This window comes from Pinus tabuliformis, chromosome 3_1 (assembly GCF_031772625.1).
Source record: "Pinus tabuliformis cultivar Carrire ecotype Pingquan chromosome 3_1, CPIR1, whole genome shotgun sequence".
NCBI lineage: Eukaryota > Viridiplantae > Streptophyta > Pinopsida > Pinales > Pinaceae > Pinus > Pinus tabuliformis.
In genome coordinates this window covers 969,945,802-969,962,634 of record NC_142301.1, presented here as the reverse complement: position 1 = coordinate 969,962,634, position 16,833 = coordinate 969,945,802, and the positions used below count along the sequence as shown (strand labels likewise).

At 35.8% G+C, this 16,833-nt stretch overlaps 1 pseudogene; it reads left to right on the top strand.

Moving 5' to 3' along the window:
• The first annotated feature begins 15,658 nt into the window (after positions 1-15,658).
• LOC149191065 (hypersensitive-induced response protein 4 pseudogene) lies at positions 15,659-16,359 on the top strand (annotated as a pseudogene).
• The last annotated feature ends 474 nt before the right edge of the window (positions 16,360-16,833 follow it).

Here is a 16,833-nt window from a genome sequence, read left to right as displayed (position 1 = left end):
CAACTTGTTTCACTATGGAGCTCATGAGAGTTCATTCTAATCATCGCTATATTAATTTTCTTCTTTGAGCTAGCTAAAATAGAGAGATACCTTTGAACTTCTAGGGTGGGGTTGATGACCTTCTTATAATAGCTTAATTTTCTCTTAGCCGCTAAGTCTTTCTCACACCACATTTTTTCTTTGAACTTAGAAGTAACAATATTTTTAATGTTATTAATGTTTTGCAATGCATCATTCTCGTTGATCTCCCAATGGTTTAACCGGGCCCTTGTGTCCTTATACCACCCTCATTTGAGCCTTAATTGGTTTTGGCTAGAATTTAAAGCTAGCTTAGGAAGTCTATGATCTCCTATGTTAATGAGCTTGTGCTTGTACAATAGAAGCCTAGTCATAGCTAGGCTCTCGATAGGGGAAGACCTACTTCTATAAGGAGAATAGAGTAGGGTGTATTGCTTTTGAATTTCAGGTTATATGTTATAAAGCGCTTTTGGGTTTGCTCAATCTTTCTCCAGGATTCTCTAAAGATGCTACAACCCCAAACCTCACATCCATATAAGATAACAGGAGTGACTAAAGTTTCAAAGAGGAACTTCTTTTTATCCCACATTACGAGGTTTGTCGTTTTATAATTATTTTCAAGACCAATGTAAGCTTTCCACCCCCCATTAATCATTTTCTCAATGCTATAATTAATTCAAAATTAAAACTAATTAGAATTAATTAAATTTAATATCATAACATTAAATTTATACAAAAAATATAAATTATAATTAAAATATTAAAATATATATATATATGATGATGATGATGATGATGATGATGATAGTAGTTAACGTCCACTGAGACCAAATTGGTCTATCGGACCTATAATTTTCTTAGTTTTTAATTGTCTGGCTCCTCGTCTTTCTTGGTGAGATTGGTGTTGTAGCTTTCTTTTTTTCTCTACGGTCTTCCAACTTCCTTTATCTTGCATCTCCTTCATCTCTTCTGGTTCTTGGGACATTGGTGTCTTAGCTTCGTGATCTATTGTGTTCGTCCTTTTGAAGATAGTCAGAGAAGAAGTTTGGTCTAGGAGATCTGCTTTGCTGTTAAATGAAGATTTATTTTGTGCAGTATTCGAATCCTCATAACTATTTATGCTTGAGGGGTCGTCGAGTTCACTTTTTTGTTGTTGGGCAGGGCTTTCTCCCTGCTTGTCTTGAGAGTTGTTTCTTTCTTGTCCGATTTATTGTGATTCAGAGTTTTCTCTAGAGTATTCTTCTTTGATGACAGTGTAGTGTTCTTTTTGTGCTCCTTCCCACCATGTAGATCTGTGGTGGTTTTTTCTAGCAGAATTTTTCTCGGAGACTTTTGGGCAATTTTTGGCTAGATGGCCTGTCTCAAAGCAGGATCGACATCTGAAGAGGACACTTTCATAATCGAGTTTCTGGTTCCACACATAGTCTTTACTTGTTAGGTTTATTTCAGCTGGGAATCTGGCGCTGAAGTCCATTTCCACACAGATGCATGCATAGGTGGTTCTGGCATATTCCTTTGTTTTTGGGCACCTGCAGTAAAATTTCCCAATTGCATTTCCAATGGCTTTTAGCGAGGAGAGATTCCAGAGATGCAAAGGTAGGCTTGGTAATCTCACCAAAACTGGTGTTGAGGTTATGACTGTTGTATATATATAATAATAATAATTAATTAATTAATTGTGGATTAAACAATAATATTAAATTAAAAATTTTATAATTATACATTATAATTAAATAAATTAAAATTAATATTAATTATAATTAAAATAATTTCAATCTTAATTTATAATCCAAACATTCTTATAAAATTACTAACTATAATAATTATTAAGTATTATTAATTATTATTTAAACTGACCTAAAACTTGTCGGCTACCATCATACCATCACTCATGTTCAATCTCCCTCACATCTCATACCTCTATTTATTCATCCCATTGAGATCTAGCTTATATATTTTTTATCTATCCTAATGACGAGCCACAGTGGATGGTTTGAAACGTCGATCTAAATAATCATGGATGCAATAGTCCCGGAAGAAAACACTACATAGAAAACTAATCGCAAAAACCTCAAAACAATATTTTTATTTTATTTTTATTTTTTTAACTTTAAAAAATAAGGTTTTTTTTATTTTTTTGTTTTCTGTTTTCTTAAATTGTGTTGTATTTTTAAATACTTTCCTTTTTTTTCTTAAGTTTTACAGTAAATTTTGATTTTTTTTCTTACATTTTATAGTGTTTTGTCTTTTTATATAGTTTTTATATTTGATTTGTGTTTGTCATGTTTTTTATTTTTATTTTATGTTTTATTACTTATTTTTTTTGTGTTTTTATTTTTTATCAATATTTGAAAACTTGTTTTCTTTTTTATTATTTTTTGTGTTTTTGTTTTTTGTTTTTTTTTTTCTTGAATATTTGAATATTTGTTTTCTTTTGTATTATTTTTAGTGTTTTTTTTATTATGTTTTTTTTTAATATTTGAATTTTTGAATATTTTTTATTGCTTTTTTTTATTTTTATTTTTTCTGCAAGTTAATTTTGTTTTTTTTTAACTTTATTTTTTATTTATTTTTTTACTTTTTTATATTTTTTTTATATTTAATTTTTTTTGGTCATGTTTTTTATTTTATTTTTTATGTTTTATTATCAACATGAAAATCACCAACATTAAAAAAAAATGTCTACACTTAACATATTAGGAAATTTAAAGTGTAAAAAATAAGCCCTCTAAACAAGATGTAGATCACTAACAAAAAAAATGTTAATACTAGATACATAAAAAAATTTAAAGTGTCAAAAATAAGCCCTCTAAAAAAATTTGTGTTGATGTTGTATCAACACTTTTCAAAATCAGCATGAAAATCACTAACATTTAAAATTAAAAAAATCACATTTGATACATAAAAAAATTTAAAGTGCCAAAAATATGCTTTAAAAAAATTGTTTATTGTGAATCACCACTTTTCAAAATCAAGTGATTTTTTTCTACCTCAAAAAAATGGGTACGAGGTAATTTTCTTGTTTGATCGGTAACTATGTTAACATTGTTGCTCCTTTCAACTAATCGAACAAGTCATCAATCCTCAGTGACAGATACCTATTCTTAATGGTCACTTTGTTCAACTGCTTGTAGTCAATGCGTTATTCGAGAGTACCATATTTCTTCTTTACAAAATATATTGGTGCGCCCCAAGGTGCACTTGGCATAATGTATCCCTTGTCCAACATTTCCTTCAATTGCAACTTCAACTCTACTAACTTAGGTGTGCTCATCCTGTAAGGTTCTTTTGATGTTGGAGCCACCCCTAACACTAACTCAATAGAAAAGGCTACCTCCCTATGAGGTGGCAACTCTAAAATTTCCTCAGGAAATACTTCCTGAAATTATTGTAGAACTGGGTACCTGCTCAAAACATTTGCATCCTCAACTTCCTTACCTTTTTCACTAGAAATGTGCACTGCAAAAAACACATAACCTTTCCTGCGACTGCATTTTGCCTGCATAGTTGTCACCATCCTCACTGATGTGGCTTTCTTCTTTCCCTGTAAGATTGTTGGTTCCCCATTGTCATCCACACACTAAATGGATTTGTCATAACAATCCACTTTGGTTCTATGAAGTTACAACCAATCCATGCCCAACAACATACCATATGATCCCAATGGTAATACATTCAAATGTGTTGCAGTAGGCATACCATTCAAATCAAATGCACAAGCTCTTATCGAATGATGAACTCACTTCTTTGTACCTGTATCCAACTACACTTAGAACCAAGATTTTGCATGTAATTCCTTACTCAAACCACACTTATCCACCAAGTCAGGACTAACCTAGTTATAATTAGATCTAGGGTCAATCAAAAAAGAAATAGCTTAATCATAAAGCTTACCGTCCATCTCAAGGATAGATGTCTGATGGTTTGCCTGTTTGTTATCTAATGCTGCATAAATACAAGGAACACTCTGAAAAACATCTCCAATAGTCTATGCCTCATGCGCACTATATATCTAAGGCCCACCACCCTGATTCTGTGGACAATCTCTCTTAATATGCTCCTTACCGCATGTCTAACACTCCAACTGACCAGTACCCTCACCTCAATGTTTTTGTTGTGACCCATGTCCCTGTCTAGTTGCATTGAACCTCTTTTTCAATGCCACATTTTCTTTCTCATTTGCACTCTAAGGCCTTGTTCTTTTCAGCTGCCATTTACCATTACCTTTGTCTTTCCATTTCCATCCTTACTGATCATTCTTATGCTTTGATTGTTCATAGAAATGTTTCAATTTCCTAATAACTTCCTCAAGTGACCGAGGCTCATCATACTCAATCTGATCTCTAAATGTTAATGGAATTCCACTAACAAATCATTGAACTTTAGCCTTCTCATCTTTAAGATATGATACATACCTCAATAGCTCCATGAACGTAGTCATGTACTCTTCATCTGTCATTGATCCCTTCTTTAGCTCATAGAATTATTTGGCCTTACTGTCGTAGTAACTTTCTGACAAGTATTTCTTCTTGAAAAGCCTCTTGAACTCATGTCAACTCAAGTCCTCTATCCTAATTTTTTTGACCTTCTTCAGATATTCCCACTAAATGTTTGGTTTACCTTTCAAGCTGAAGATAGCAATTCTAGCCTTCATGTTATTTGTGTACTCATGCACCTCAAAGAATTTGTTCATCCCAAGTATCCAAGCCTCTGCATATTACGATTTCTTCAAGTCTCCATCAAAAGTAGGTGGCTTTGCTTTCTTAAACTCATCTAGCTAGTATACCCTATCACTCCTCCTGTAAGGATGATAACAATGATGATCATGATGCCTATCAGAACCAAAACTAGAATAGTACATGTATCTATCGCCTTTCCTATCCTGAGTATCCAACAACATGCCATCTCTAATAGTGTCATCTTTATATGAAATGTGACCACCATGAGACCTACTACCATATGCCCCATTAGTCTTATCCTCTTGCCCATGGCTGATCTGAAGTGACCCTTGTCACTACAATTCTGACAAACTCTAAAGAAGTATAGCATTAACCTCTGTTTGTTTCTCTTGTCCCTATATGATCCTATCATTGTTTGCCTTACAAATCCTTATTTCTTCCTTCAAGATTCTCAATGTGTCTATGAAATTAGAAGAGTGTCCAACACCATGTTGCTCATCTGATTCATAGGGAGAGTCTTTGTAGTCTACCATCTTTCTAGTCATTTTGATTTTTCTCCTGCAAGGCATGCTATGTCAACTAAATCAAAACACAATAAACCAACATACATACCTTAACACAATTTGGGGAGGATGTCTCATCTGCAAGAACATCAAATCAGTGTGGTACATGTATACACATAATCATAATAACATATAGACATATAATACATAAGCACATAAATATATAACCATTATTCTAGCTAGAGTCCAGTCATCAATGCATGACCATATCGACTACACATACCATGACCTCATGCATGACAACAACAACCATACCAACATACACTGGAAATATGCAAGAATAAAAAACTTGTAACCAATCATACACCCATGATGACATACTTCATAACAACAACATCCTCTTCCACATGGTGACATCACTACAACGATGATTGACACCATGCATATGCAACAAGCACATAGACCACAAGGATGATTAATCACATTGTTAGGTCCTTATTATACTAGTGTATTCCCCCATTATTATTTTCATTGTAGCCCCTTATTATTATTGTTGTTCCCCTGGTGTCCCATATTGTTATTATTGTGCCCCATAGAATCCCACTATTGTTATTGTTGTGCCCTTACATTATTATTGTTATACCAGCTCTAATTATATTGTGACCCCTTAGACTCCTATATATAGAGATAAGGTTTTGTCATTTGTATCATCCAAGAATTGTTCATTTATGTAAGGAGGTTTCCCCCTTGAAGAGTATTATTTTGAAGTTGTGCATCTATCTCTTCTTCTATTTTGTGAGTTGGTCTCATAACATTTGGTATCAGAGCTTTGAATTCTAGGGTTTAGTTGCTTCAAACAGGCCATCATGGAATTTTTTCTATAAAAAAAATTTACAAAGCTTCAGAATATGAAATTAAAACTCATTTGATTCGAAATCTTGGTGAACCTCGCATATGAATTTAAAATCTTGTCTCACTATATTTGGGGAGAAATGATCTGACGAAGTTAGGGTTTGTGCAGGCTCCAGAATTCAATTGCAAACAGGTGACTTTGGAAAATAATCATAACTTTCTCTCTGAGCATTGGATTCAAATATCGTAAGAAGTGACAGAAATAGGATGGATTGTAGTTTGTTTCATATCATTTTCAGGGCCGAATGTCGAAACAATGACATGTGGCACTTCGTACAAGTTCTCTCTACTGAACCAGTCTATAATCAGGTCATAGTGGGATATTGGGCATAACTATTTCTTGGAGAATCCAATCTCAATCTGACTTATGGGATTGGAAATATGAATAAGAGGGCTACCAGATGAAGAAATTTTAGACCTTGGAGATATGAAATTGCAGAGATGCATCAGATTTAATATTGAGCTCCTACAAAGTAAAAAAGAAGGGTGTGTATTTTTTTTTTAAATTGCATAAGTTTTTTATGAGAAAGTAGTTTGAAGTGATTCGATTGGAATTTTGAAACATAATTATGATTAATTGATGACCTAAACAAATAAAATGGAAACACCTAGTAAGAAACCTAGAATCTCTACTATGACACATGAAGAAGAGAAAGAAATACAACATGATATATCAAAATTACAAGACCAAGTGCAACAAATTTCGCTCTCACAAAAAGTAACAGAACTTAAGATGGATGGTTTGAAAAATGGAATCAATGGTATATAATCAAAATTGAAAGGGAACATTGAATATTTAAAAAAATACATGGAAGGTTGGAAGGAAGGTTTGAAAAAATTGCTACAAGAAAGGCTTCCTAATGGAGACAAGGTGGTAGAGGAAATTCATGATGAGAACAAAAGAAATGTTAATCGTGATTTGAAGAAATACAACATTGAAGATTTGAAGAAAAACATGGAAGGTTTGAAGGAAGGTTTGACAAAGTTGCTACAAGAAAGGCTTCCTAATGGTAAAAAGGTAGTAGAGGAAACTCATGATGAGAACAAAAGAAATGTTAGTAATGATTTCATAGACTCTAACGTTGGATTAAAGACCCACCACATTCCAAATATTGATATGAGTAAGTTTTGTGGCAAGGATCTTGTAACATGGATACTATAGGCGGAGCAATATTTTGATCTCCATAATGTGCAGAACACAAAAAAGGTAAGCATTGCAACTTTATATTTGGAACCCAATCAATTTGTATGGTATTGATGGATTTTCACTCGTAAACAAATTGTCACTTTGTCAATTTTTATTGAGGAAATGATAGCACAGTATGAGGATACAAAGAGAAACACCTTCTTTAGCCAATTGATAAATCTCAAACAAAAGGGTTCAGTGGTGGATCACATTGAGGACTTCTAAAAATTGAATATAAAGGTAAATGATATTCCATAGGAGCATAGGATTGATGTGTTCATAGGGAATTTAAAGGATAACATCCAACATGAGGTTCACTTTTGGGAACCTGATTCATTGGAGAAGACATTCAGGTTGGCAAGAAAAATTGAAAGAAAAATTATGGAAACAAGGAAACCTACCACTCACAACTATAAAGATGGAAGTGTTGTTGCCCCTAGCCTTCCACAACCTACAATATTGACACCACAAAAATTGGAAGAAAAAAGAGAGAAAGGGCTTTGTTACAGTTTTGATGGCAAATGCACTAAAGGTCATAAGTGTGTTGAGAATAAATTATTTTACATAGATTTTGAAGAGGAGGAAGAAAAGGAACAAGAAATGTCAAAAGAAGAGGATATACACCAGGAACCAACCCTAAGAAATAAGAAATGAATCTAACCATATCTTGTAATGCATTGGTAGGAATTACCACTCCTCAAACTCTCAAGATAGAAGGACATATTAAGAAGAAAAAGGTAATAGTGTTGACTGATTCGGGTAGTACCCATAATTTTATTCATTGTAAGATAGCCAAGGAATTGAATTTCTTCCTATATCCAGCACCAGAGTATCAAGTAATGGTTTAAAATGGAGGAACCATAAATTTCTCTAGAAAGTGCGATAATATCAAGCTATCCATGGGAGAATATGTATTGAATATTCCAATGATTTCTATTCCAATGGGTGGTGTTGATGTTGTACTAGAAGTCCAATGGCTACAATCTTTGGGTACAATAGATTTTAATTTTCACAAACTTTTCTTGGGAAGGTAAGGAAGTTGAATTAAGGGGTATCGCAGTGAAACCACGAAAGATAATTAGCTCTAACGGTATGGAAAAGCTTCTAAATAAAGAACAATGAGGCATAATTGCACAATTATGTTCATTAGAGGTTCCCATATTGAAATCATCTATTTCTCCAAATCTCCAAAAAGCCTTTGATAATCATTCCAAGGTATTTGAGATTCCCAAAGGCCTCCCACCTATTCGTGATCCTAATCATGTTATTCATTTGATTATGGGAAGTGTTCCTCCAAACTTCAAGCCTTATAGATATCCCTATGCCCAAAAGAGTGAAATTGAATGTATGGTTTTAGAAATGCTAGAGGCTAATATAATTCAACCTAGTCAAAGTTCTTTGTTTGCTCCAGTAGTATTGGTGCACAAGAAAGATGGATCATGGCACATGTGTTCGGATTATAGGGAGCTCAACAAGCTCAATATTAGAGATAAATTTCCCATTCCTGTCATTGATGAATTATTAGATGAATTACATGGAGAAATTTACTTCACCAAGTTGGATCTTCATTCAGGATATCATCAAATCATAATGAAGATTGAAGACATTCTGAAAACAACGTTTATAACTCATGAGGGTCATTATGAATTTTTGGTCATGCCTTTTGGCCTTACCAACGCATCTTCTACATTTCAAGGTTTGATGAATTCCATTTTCAAACCCACCCTTAGAAAATTTGTGTTAGTATTTTTTGATGATATACTAATCTATATAAAGTATTGGAAGGTTCATGTTCAACATATTGACAGGCTGCTCAAACTAGTAGAGGAGAAACAATTATATGCAAAAACCTCCAAATGTTTCTTTGGAGTACAAGAGGTGGAATATCTGGGTCATATTGTATCTCATGAAGGTGTTAAGGTAGACCCTAGAAAAATTAAAGTCATTAAGGAATGGAAAAACCCCACATCCATAAAGCATCTACGAGGATTTCTTGGGTTGACAAGATATTATCACAAGTTTGTTAATAATTATGGGAAAATAGGAGCACCTCTAACAACATTACTAAAGAAAGATGCATTTTCTTGGACTCCAGAGGCAATGAAGGCCTTTGAACATCTTAAATAGGAAATATGCCAAGCATCAGTCTTAGCAACACAAGACTTTACAAAAACCTTTATTGTGGAATGTGATGCCTCAACAAATGGAATTGGTATTGCTTTAAAGCAATAAGGAAGACCCATTGCTTTTGAAATTCGTCCAATCAAAGGAAAGTATTTACACAAAGGTATTTATGAGAAGGAAACGTCGGCAATACTAAATGCACTTAAGAAATGGTTATCTTACCTAATGGGAAGACACTTCAAGGTAAAAATGAATCATGATAGTCTTAAATATTTTTTAGAAAAAATATTATCTTCAGAAGAGCAAAAAAAATGGGTCACAAAGATGTTGGGTTATGACTTTGAAATCATCTACAAAAAGGGAAGAAAAATGTTGTTGCAGATGCACTCTCAAGAAAGGATGAGGATGTGAAAGTATTGCTTTGTTCCATTTCTATCATCCAACCAGATTGGATAAACGAAGCAATGGATGAATGGAAGAATGACAAGGAAGTGTGGGAAATCATTCAAAAATTGCAACAATATCCCAGTACATCTGATACATTTAGCTGGAAAAATGATTTGTTATGGTAAAAAGATTGCTTATACCTCTATAAGGATTCCCAACTCAAACAAAATATTCTTTTGGAATTGCACACCTCTCCCTTAGCAGGAAAATCAAGATTTATAAAAAAATACCATAGGGTTAAGAAGGAATTTTTTAGGACGGCCTTAAATCTGATATTTAAAATTTTGTGGCAGAATGTTTGGTTTGCCAACAAAATAAAGTTGAGACAGTTAAGACCCATCTGTTACGACCTTTATCCATCCCAAGTCAATGTTGGGAGGAGGTTTCAATGGATTTTATCACAGGTTTACCCAAGTCCAAAGGAAAGAGTGTCATCATGGTGGTAACTAATAGACTTACCAAGTATGCACACTTTTGTGCATGATCTCATCCATTTAAAGCCAGTACATTTGCTACTGCATTTATGGAAACAATTCAAAAGCTACATGGAATCCCAAATATTATTTTAAGTGACAGAGATCCCATTTTCACTGGAAATTTTTGGACCAACTTATTTTCTTGTTTGGGTACTCAGTTAGATCATAACTCATCTTATCATCCTCAATCGGATGGGCAAACTGAGATAGTGAACAAATATTTGGAAGGATATCTTCGTTGTTTTTTATCTGATAAACAAACACAATGGATCAAGTGGTTTCCTTTGGTTGAATGATGGTATTACACTTCATTCCATATTGCAACAAAATTGACCCCATTTATGGCACTTTATGGATATCTTCCATCGTCCATCACATCATATTTAATAGAAAAATCTAAGGTTCAAGCAATGGAAGATCACATCAAGCATTAACAACAAGTTATCCAACTCTTAAAGGATGACCTCAATTTGGCATAGAATATAATGAAGCAAAAGGCAGATCAACATCGCAACAAAGAATTTTTGATGTAGGTGACTAGGTATTTCTACGACTACAACCATAAAATAAAATGTACCTCAAGCAAGATAAGAAGGATAATAAGTTATCACTAAAGTATTATTTTTCGTACAAGGTGTTGCAAAATATTGGTACAATGGCATACAAATTGGAGCTTCCTACATCTTCCTGAGTGCACCCAATTTTCCATGTTTATGCTTAAAGAAGGTTATAGGTGAGAAGCTCTCACTTCAAACAATATTTCCAAAACTTGACGAGGAGGGAAAAATCATATTGGAACCTGAAGCAGTAATAGAAATAAGAACTTGAAAGCTAGGAAATCGATCAATTTCAGAGTATCTCATCAAGTGGAAGAACTTACCCGCTGAAGATTCTGCATGGGAGGATGATAATTGTATATAGAAGCATCCATAACTACTCAAGCATTGAGGAAAATACTTTTTGAAGGAGATGGGCATGTTAGGTCCCTATTATAATAGTGTATTCCCCCATTATTATTGTCATTATAGCCTCTTATTGTTATTATTGTGCCCCATAGAAGCCCACTATTGTTATTGTTGTGCCCTTACATTATTATTGTTATGTCAACTCTAATTATATTATGACCCTTTAGACTCCTATATATAGAAAGGAGGTTTTGTCATTTGTATCATCCAAGAATTGTTATTTGTGTAATGTAAAGGAGGTTTCCCCCTTGAAGAGGCTTATTTTGAAATCGTTGATCTGTCTCTTCTTCTATTTTGTGAGATGGTTTCATAACAAACACACGAAAATGACATGAATGCATGACCAAATGTTAACCATCCAATCCGAAGGGTGAACCATGCTTTGAAACCACTCTGTAACACCATCACCCCACATCTACCCAAGTAACCAACCAACTAGGGTAAACATGTGAGAGGACCAGATGATTGGATTGAACATCCTACGTGACCTTAAGGAAGTGGAATCAATGGAAATACAACATACAGACCTTCCACATCAACTACGGGACTACTAGGAACCATCCCAACCACTCAAGTAGATAGCCTCTGGGTCCCACTGAAGTTTTTGACCACTTGACCTCTGGATGCTCCCATGCTATAAGCCTACAAGTGTTTAGGAGACTCAGGATGCTCTTATGACAAGGCATGCTAGCATCCAGGAAATATTTTGCTTAGTGTTGTGCTAGAGTCCCTCAAATTTGTGCCACATTTTCAAGCTCGAATCCTAGGTCACTGCCTAGAATTTAATGACACCTTCATAATAGTAAGATAACAAGGAAACAATGATGCAAAAGTAAATACTTGAACAAGTTGTAACAACCCTCGTGAAAATTCCATGTAAAAATATATAAGGCCACGGTGATGGGACACGTATTCCAAGCTTAATGTTGAGCAGAACATCCTCGTGGGTGTTCATTTGGTTGTTTATGGCTAAGTAAATTGGAAAAGGCAATGGCTAAGGCTTTAAAGAGGCAAAAGGATATTTTGGCACATTTATTTATGTAAAATAATGGAAATTATGAGAAAAGGAAGGTGAAAGGTCACAAGTTGTATGTGAGGAGGAAAATGAAGGAAAATAATGGTAAATGAAGAAAATAGAGGCCTCATTAATAAAAAGGATTCTGAGGATCAGTGGGCAAGGCTTGGTCAGTTCAATTTTGGATCTCTCTCATTATTCTCTCTCTCTCTCATACTCTTGGAGACTTAGAGTTTTCTTGGAGCACTCTTGGTGGGTGTAGCATACTTGGATTCTGGAAGAAAGAAGGAAACTAAAGAGTAGGAAAGCACAAGAGGGCATTGGGATCAACAACTACAGTAGTTCTATTTGCAAGTACCAAGATACATGCATGTTTCCCTCACTATTTTTGGCATGCATGGCACATGCATGTGATTTCTTGGTTATGATTTATCATTAGCATGGAGGATGGTCGGGATTAACAGTGGATTTCCTAGCCTTGTCATTTCCTGGATATCCATAGTGATTGTAGGTTTACTTTCATTGTTTGTTTTTGGTTAGTTCTAATGTTTCCTTACCTTGGGTTGAGCTATTAGTTCCTGGAAGCCTTTGTTGGAAAAACGCTCTAGAAGCCCTGTAATGTCTTGGGTTGAGATTACTAGTCCCATAGCCTTGGTTGGAAAAATGCTCTGGAAGCCCTATAACAACTTGCGTTGAGTTATTATTCCTGGAAGCCTTGGTTGGAAAAACATAATGGAAGCCTTTGGTGGGTTGAGTCACTAGTCCTAGAAGCCTTGGTTGGACAAATGCTCTGGAAGCCCGATAGCAGTTGTGGGTTGAGTTACTATTCCTGGAAGCCTTGGTTGGAAAAATGCTTTGGAGCTCGACAGAAGTTGTGGGTTGAGTTACTAGTCCTAGGAGCTAGTTTGGAACAAATGCTCTGGAGCCTTGGAAGGCTAGGATAGAAACCAATCTAATGATGGTTTTGTTATGTTTGACCATGAGATGGAATCACTATTTAATGGGTTGTGGTGGATGGCCTCTAGAAGCCCTAGATGTGTTTTGATTGATGTGTTCTATGAGATCCCACATTCATGCTTGGCATATGGTGTTGTTGGGAAAAGTATCTATTCAGAACGCCCCTATCCCACTCTAAGGTGTGATAGTGCCTTAGCAACAAATAAGGAAAACTACTTGAGTATTCTTCTTTATGAAACGTAAATGAGGAGAAAGGATGTAACTAACCTGTGTCATTCGCTAGTTTGTTGATCCAATCGCTCCTCTCTTCAATAGCTCCTAGCTCCCTGCTCCCTTACCGGCCCAGCTTCACCGAATTCCTGCAAGATCACAAGAGAGAGAAACTACACGAAGATATAGATATACATTCATAAAAAGCTCAGGATCAGATTAAGCTAAACATGCAAATATAACAAAACATCATTGATATACAAGCATGTAGAAGAAACTCAAATAATTTTATTGATATGATAAGAAAGTCCAAGAGGAGATACAACCAATTGAGTCTTGATCCAACATCTACCTCTCAGCAAAGGAATCCCTTCCTCTCCTCCAACAAAGCATAAATCACCCAATGTACTAATCTCAATCTCAAACCAACAGCAATTCTCTGCAAAGTACAAAATTCCCTCCTCTGGATCTCTGGGATGAGGGATCCATATATAGATGTAAGCAGAGAGGATGAGTTAGCTTATGTTTTGACTTGTGGCTTCTCTCTGTTAGTTCTTGCTTCCACTTGGAGAGTGAGAGCCTCTTACTCATCACTTGGTTGAATTCAGTGAGGCAAGTGTCATTGGAGAAGATTCTGGAAGCTTCCATGGTCTTTCCACCTCGTTGAATGACTCTGCCACTTGTCATTTCCCACTCAACGCACCTGGGTAGTGCATTCAAGTGCGTTGCAACGCACCTAGCCAGTGTATTTGGGTGCTTTGCAACGCAGGCAGCTAGTGGAGCTTCTAAATTGATCCCGATTTGACTAGTTCTGAGTGGTTTTTGGTGGAGAACTTCTGGGAGAAGCTGTCATTGGTTGACCTTGTTCCTTTAGGGGCAGGAACAACACTTTTAGGGACTTTGGATCCCTTGGATTATGGACATTTCATGCTCAAAGCTGTAAGGCACAAAAATGTCTATAACAGTTACCCCCTAAAGTATGAGGCCGTTTATCGGGTGAAATGCTTTATTAGGAGGATCCGAAATTCTTTCAATGCTGGGAGGAGACCTGTAATAAGATACAATACAATACATTATTTTTCATACTGTTTTCATGATCTAGCTGAGGTGGGCATTCCCATGCTCAGCTTCATAAATTCATTTTATGTACATAGGACAGATAATCTTTTGATGGTAGACTGATGATTCTGATGAAAATCATCATCCTTTTGGTAGGATGATTATCTGTTCTGCAGTGCTGTACATGTCAATGTCTTTATTTTTCCTGAATATATATCGCAGCCCGGATGGATGAAACTAGATCCGGGGTCTTCAATCTCGTCTGATCTTCACTCTAAGTACTAGTCGATCCATGTGAGAAATGTTTTGAAGTCGAACATGGAAAGACATTGCTTGATTACCAGTCAATGATGTAAACTGTTAACAAGCGCGAGAGGAATCACCGATAATGATAATGACCCTCAAGGTACTGCAGTACAATTCACGTGGTGTGAATAAAGGACTTGGCGTCGAACACCACGCAAAATCTTTCGGTCGAAGGTCATTGATGTATACCTGTCGCCGGAAGTGAGAAACTTGCCATTGAGGCATGCAAGCTTCAAAGTACCGAATGGGGTGTTCCTAGATCAACTTCTTGGATAATGAGCTGATGTCGACAAGAAGCGATCCGTCAAAGGAGGGCCTTAATGAATCCCACATCAATGACACGGAACGGAGCAAATGATTTTGATGGAGGTGAAAACGATCTGATGATATATGGTTCAGGGTGGCGGTCATGAAAGAATGAAGTATAATGTATGGTAGTGGATGGTGTTAGACTCCGTCTCATGTCAGAAATTGATTCTTCTTCAAAACCCTGTTTTGAAGAAGAAATCATTAATGTGTTGTTTTAGATTATGTAATTTATCGTCAGCTCTTCAACTGGCAGCGACTTCAAGCTCTTTATCTTCAGCTCTTCAACTGGCAGCGACTTCAAGCTCCTACCTCTGTAAAAGCACAAAGAAAACAAAGCATACATCAGACTCTACTGTTGATGAATTTGGTCAAGTTTTATCTTCATATGGTTTCAACTATCATGGCACAGAGGTCCTCTACAGTGGCACCCTTGGTACAGAGCTTACTTGTGAAATATTCATTGGTCCAGTTTACTATCAACGACTTCGTCATATGGCTTCAGATAAATTTCAGGACAATGTCTTTGTGCAATTATTTTGCTCCATCCAGTATCGTGTTGTGAAACAGAATGCTGACGATGCATTTTATGAGCTGCAAAATCCTCAAGAACAAATTCAAGCTTATGTGTTTGATGTGGTTCGAGCAAATGTTCCAAAGATGAATTTGGATGAATTATTTGAGCAAAAGGGCGATGTTGCCAAAGTTGTGTTAGAAAAGCTTGAAAAAGAAATGGGGTCATATGGGTATAACATACAACAGATACTTGTGGTTGATATAGTTCTGGATCCTTCAGTACAGAAGGCAATGAATGAGATCAATGCAGCCCAACGACTTCAACTTGCAAGTGTGTTTAGAGGTGAAGCAGACAAAATACTACAAGTTAAAGGGCGGAAGCTGATGCAGAGGCAAGATATCTTGCTGGTGTTGAGGTTGCACGACAGAGACAAGCTATCATAGATGGGCTACGAGAAAATGTGTTAGAATTTTCCCATAAGGTCCCCGGCACTTCTTCGAAGAATGTCATGGATTTAGTCATGATAACTCAGTACTTTGACACAATAAAAGATGTTGGGGCATCATCCAAGAACACGACTGTCTTCATTCCGCATGGTCCAGGGCATGTGAGAGACGTCAGTGAGAAAATAAGGAATGGACTTATGGAAGCATCAAGTGTCTCTCAGGATTTGCTTTAGAAAATTGCGAAGGATTTGATACTGTTTATGGTGCATGAAATATGCTTGGTTCCTTTACTTTCTGTGTGAATCCGGTGTCAAATTTCCTTGCTGAAGATGGTTCTTTTGAGAAAAATTTTCCTCTTTTAAGCTATGGTCAAATGGTCCATGACATTACATTTTCATCAGATGACATCTCAGCTAGTTGCCATGTGCAGAATACGCACCAGACAGCATTAAAGACATCGCCCTGTTCCAGCATGTTATATTATTTTAGTGTTAAAACATGAGCGTTGTTATGGCTTTACGGGTGCAAACCCATGGAATAGAAGTAGCCTTGAAGGCGTATTCCATGGTTACTATTTTATTTACAGTGGGAAATATATTGCGGCACCGAGTATGGACCACCACTTACATATACGCAGAGGTAATAGGTTTATTATGCAACGCAATAACAGTGTTAATCTTACAATTGTAGCCGAAATAAAATTACAA